This window comes from Adiantum capillus-veneris, chromosome 9 (genome assembly GCF_014529385.1).
Source record: "Adiantum capillus-veneris isolate H3 chromosome 9, ASM1452938v2, whole genome shotgun sequence".
In the NCBI taxonomy this organism is placed as follows: domain Eukaryota; kingdom Viridiplantae; phylum Streptophyta; class Polypodiopsida; order Polypodiales; family Pteridaceae; genus Adiantum; species Adiantum capillus-veneris.
Genome location: NC_140939.1, coordinates 78519315 through 78524514, shown reverse-complemented (window position 1 = coordinate 78524514; position 5200 = coordinate 78519315). Strand labels below are relative to the sequence as shown.

Below are 5200 nucleotides of genomic sequence, written 5' to 3'. Positions count from 1 at the left end.
CTTCAAAAGTAAATTTTGTAGGTAAATCTCAAAATTAGAAGGTCGGATTAGACTAAACCTAGGTTTTTTGAGCATGCCTGAGGTGAAAAAAAAAGGTCCGCAAATTATTTAGAGAGAGAGAGAGAGAGAGAGAGAGAGAGAGAGAGAGAGAAGGGGGCGTCTAAATACACCTCAATCCCATGTTGAAAATTCCAAACAATGTCAGTTTTTAAAAATTAGGAAAAGTGTAAAATAGTAAAAGACTCCTTGAAGTGGTGTAGAGATAGAAGAGAGCTGAGGCCAGAGCTAGACATAGTATAGTAGAGAGAAAATAGTTTTAAAATATAAAACGACTCTTCAAGAAATCAAAATTCCTCTATGTTCGGGATCCATCTCTCCCTATTGAGAACTCTAAAATATCGGATGAGAGCTGAGTCAAAAGGAGATAAACCATGTGAGATTCGGAGAATGTAGGGGAAGTATAGGCGGTAGGAAACACGTTGATAGTGTTCTTTTATGGGTTAGAGTTGTCTTGCTTAGTAATAGTAGGGGTTGAGGTGATGTTGTTACTTTTTCAGAACCTTATTGGCATGCTTTTTGGAACCCCAACTCAATCCTCATAAAGACACACACACACACACACACACATAGCAACAACAACAACAATAGCAATCACCAACACCGTGTTTGAACCTAACCTAAAGAATCTCTCTCTCTCTCTCTCTCTCTCTCTCTCTCTCTCTCTCTCTCTCTCTCTCTCTCTCTCTCTCTCTCTCCTTCCTTCCTTCTTTATCCCTCCCCCCTCTTTCTCGATTTGAAGAACGAGCTTCTTTTTGGAATGAGGTGTAGGGTAGAGGCGCCAGTAAGTAACAGGGCACCAGAAGAGAGACAAAAGTTAGAGACATAAATGACCCAATGAGTATTAAAATAAGGGCCTAAAGAGAGGCAAAATTTACAACGTGGCTCATTAAAAAATTGAAAATGCTGAAGAATTACAACTCAAGGCCAAGTTTTCAACTTTCGATACACACTCTGCTCCTCTTTACGCGCGTACGCCTCATAACTGGTGCACTCCACAGCCTTAAATCCTACATTCCGCATCTCCAAGTGACTCGCCACTTGCTCAATGACAACACACCCCCATCTCAGCAATAATGAACGATGCATTTATTTTTAAGAATCATGAATCAACATGAGAATTTCACGCCAGTCTCAAGCAGAGCCTTTAACAACAAAACAGAACCTGACCATGACTCAGACTAGCATAAAAGCAATAGCAAAACACCATCCCTACTAGATTCCAGTTTCATAGCCATAAGCAAGCATACATGACCAGTATGAACAGAGCATATATCACTTAACCAAAGCAAAGTTCAATGTTGCACACACACTCTCATCCCTACGCTGCAACCAGATTCACAGTTTCCAGCCTCACAGTCCCATTATGCAAATCCTCCTCAATGGCATCTGTAGCTCCCTGCGAGTGTAAAGCTTGCCTAGTTGAAAGACACCCACAAATGGAAGGTCTACTTTGCACATCTGTTTTAATACATAAGCACGGTGGTCGAGGGTGTTGCTGCGGAAGAGTACATGTACAGCCCATTTACCATTGCAAAAACCCCAAAAGAAAGCAGGCTCCTTTCATCGGAATCAAGCAAAGCACTTCAACGCCAAAACCCACAAAAAGACCAGCAAGTCCTGAAAAAGAGCAACCAACAACAAGCCCTGAAGAAGAGCAACCAACAGATCCGGAGACAACGCAACATGTCCCAAAGAAGCGCTTCTCTGTAAAGGAATACGCAAAACTTCTTCTCGACTTTCAATAATTTCCTTGATAATGTAAGTAATCTCTTTCAATCGTCTATATTTCAAATCATCTGATTTAACAGTATGACCTAATATCTCTGGTTTGACAGTTGATAATTTCATATTTACCTTGAAATTAACTTTTGATGACTTAAAAAAAACCACAGCCATTAAATGTGTGCATATTTCAGTACTCTAACATAGGTGCATTTTCCCAATTAATAATCCCTCTTCATTTCTCACTTAATCAAATCTGTGTGCAGAAATCTTGGCAAAGAAGAGTACTAAGACTGCAGCCAAGAGCCAAGACCAGCAGTCAACAGAGAAGAGTACTTGGACTGCAACCAAGAGCCAAGACAAGTAGTCGACAGAGAAGAGTACTAGGACTGCAGCCAAGAGTACACAATTGCCTCGTCCTATCACCAACAAACAATGCATGAAGAAGGTAGCTTTCACAACTCCACCAGACAAAGAAAAGGTTGGCATAAAAAACCACACCATCCACTTAAAAGCAAAGACAGCAGAATTAAGAAGCGACCGCATCGAAGATCAAACAAAAATCCTCCTCTTGCTCTCATAACAAAAGCCATATTTCAAAAGTCAAGATCAAGTACACCTACTACTCCAGCCCAAACCTGTTCCAGAGGTAGGAGAAGATCCTCCAAATACACCAAAGAGGCCAACAGCCCGCACGAAGCTGTCATGGACAACAGAAGATATGGCCAAAGCTCTCCATGCACGAGAACATGGACTTTCTCTAAAAAAATGTTCCATACAATTTGGCATTAGCAGAGGTGCAATTGCTAATTGGGAAGAGGGAAGGACTCAAACAAAAAGGAAAGGACCCCCCACCACTCTCACTACCGCCGAAGAAAAAGCATTGCTCCAATGGATTTTATCAAAGTGTGACTCTGGTCATGGAGTTTCTGTGACAAATGTAAAGCTCACAGCTACAGAAATTTGTCAAACAAGGAACACACTTTTTTCAAATGGCATTCCAGGCAGAAGCTGGTGGGAAGGATTTCGCAAGCGGCACCCAACTCTGGTTTTTCGAGTTACCGAGAGCCTAGACCAGTCAAGGGCAAGCAGATTCAGGCCAGAAATAGTAGAAACATTCCACAAAAACCTTCAAGAGCTTTACTCAAAACACAACTACCCGCCGTCAAATATTTGGAATGCAGACGAGACAGGATTTCAAGGATCTAGAGATAAGGGTATGAAAGTGTTAGCCAAGAAAGGATCAAGGTCAGTTTATGGAGTTACATGCGATTCACGTGAGTGGATGATAGTACTGTGTTGTGTTAATGCAATTGGTGAAGCAATACCCTCTTACTATATTTTTAAGGGCAGTCGAATAACAACTAACTACATTAGGTTTTGTGAACTTGGAGTTGCCATGGCTGTACAGAAAAAGGCATGGATGGCAGGAGAGTTGTTTCAAGCATGGCTTAAACACTTCGATGATGCTATTTCACTACAAGGCAAAGAAAACAGACACCTCTTAGTCCTTGATGGACACGGAAGTCATGTCTCACTTGAGGTAGTGGCCAAAGCAAAAGAGAGCGGCATAGATATTGTCACACTGCCAGCCCACACATCACATAAACTTCAGCCATTGGATGTATCAGTATTCAAGCCATTAAAAAGTGCAATTTCGGAAGGAGAGGGATAAATGGCAACAGAGAACATCTTCGAAGCAAGCAAGCAAGACAGAGCTAGCTTCTATTGTGGCAACAGCAATAAGTTTATCTTTAACGGAAGCTAACATAACAGCAGGGTTTTGAGCAACAGGGATATGGCCACTAGATTTTGCAGCAGTTAAGTTTGAAGGTATGCCCTGCAATCACATTAACCTTGTTGAGGGGACAAGTCCACTTGACGAGACAGAGTCACAAGTACCCAACACGCCAATTGAGCAGCCCATAGAGGATGAGGTTGACGCCATACTAGCTCTCAATACTCTCGCATCTCAGCTCCAAAAAGAAAATAGAATTTCTTCTCAGTAAGAGAATCGGACACATGCAATAAGCTTCACCCAGCTGTTGGAGGGAGCTGAAATTTCAAACTACACACCTTGCGACTCAGAACCACATTTCTTCACAGAAGACGAGTGCAATTGGGACATAACACCCAACCAAATTACCACGAATTACATGAAAAACCAGGTAAGTTCTCCTACTCTGCCAGTACAGCCACAAAGAGATCAAGATGCACGATTTTCTAATGAAAATGCAGCTCAGGTACAAAGAGTTCAAGATGCACAATTTCCTAATAGAAATGCAACTCCCGTTTTGACTTTTCAAGCAAGCATAACTCAAACCAGAAATATCACTGATAGTGCTCGAATTCCAACAATAACAAGTCATCAAGAAGCAAGGTTTCCAAATGAAAATGCAGCTCCAACAACAACTGTTCAAGAAGGACTAACTCAAAACAAATGTGTCAGTAATGTGGTTCAAATTCCAACAGCAGCAGCTCATCAAGAAGCATGGTTTCCAAATTCAAATGCAGGTCCAACATCAACTACTCAAGAAGGCACATCTCAGCAAAACCGTATCATTGATATGCTCCGAGTTCCAATGTCAGAAGTGTGTGTGCGTCAAGCAAACCGTGAGGCTTTTGTAGACTACACAAATAGTCTCATTTTAACATCTACACAATACATTGAAAGTATGAGAGCAAAGAATGCAAAGAAAGAAGAGATATCCAAGGCAAAAGAGGAGAAGCGCATTGAAAAAGAAAAGAAGAGACTTCATTCACTTGCAGAGAAAGAGGCTGCTCGACAAAGAAAGGCCCATGCCCGGGAAGCCAAACTTTCGAGGAAAGATTGGGAAATTCAACAACAGCTCTTTGAAGAAAGATTACGAGCAGTCTTGTGGGAACAAGGTTCATTAGAAGGCTTACAATTGAGGCCACTTCAGATAGATCAGCCTTATCATGCCTTGGCGCGACGACATCAAATGCAAAAGTTGCGTGCTAAACGAGCTCGAGAATGACTGCATTACTTAAGCTCAATTTTGAAGCACTTCACTATTCTAGGCGAGCCCTAAACTTTTTGGAGTAGTGTTTTGTATCAAGGTTAGGAATTTCAACAAGTTTCACAGCACATGTTAAAACTCAATCTCTCCTACTCGCCAGCCCAATCTTGGGGTTGTACTCCTGCAACAATATACCTAGTTTCTATCAAAGCAATAATCGTAATACTACCAATCAGTTTCTGTTTCATGCTTAACATGCCAGCTACCCTTTATGGTGTATAAAAGTACTTGTATGTAACAATTGAGGGTGCAACAGGTAAAGTTTTGTTTTATGGTTAGTATGTTAAACACATGATACATAACCATTTCTCACACAACATCAACTACTATCTATTATGACAACACAAAGTTTATCATTCACATTTCTTCATACCATA

The 5200-nt window shown here is 41.2% G+C and overlaps 2 pseudogenes; both read left to right on the top strand.

The window, feature by feature from the left end:
• The first annotated feature begins 2221 nt into the window (after window positions 1-2221).
• On the top strand, window positions 2222-2991 carry LOC147450702 (uncharacterized; annotated as a pseudogene).
• Window positions 2992-3001: 10 nt separating this feature from the next.
• Window positions 3002-4781, top strand: LOC147450701 (uncharacterized; annotated as a pseudogene).
• The last annotated feature ends 419 nt before the right edge of the window (window positions 4782-5200 follow it).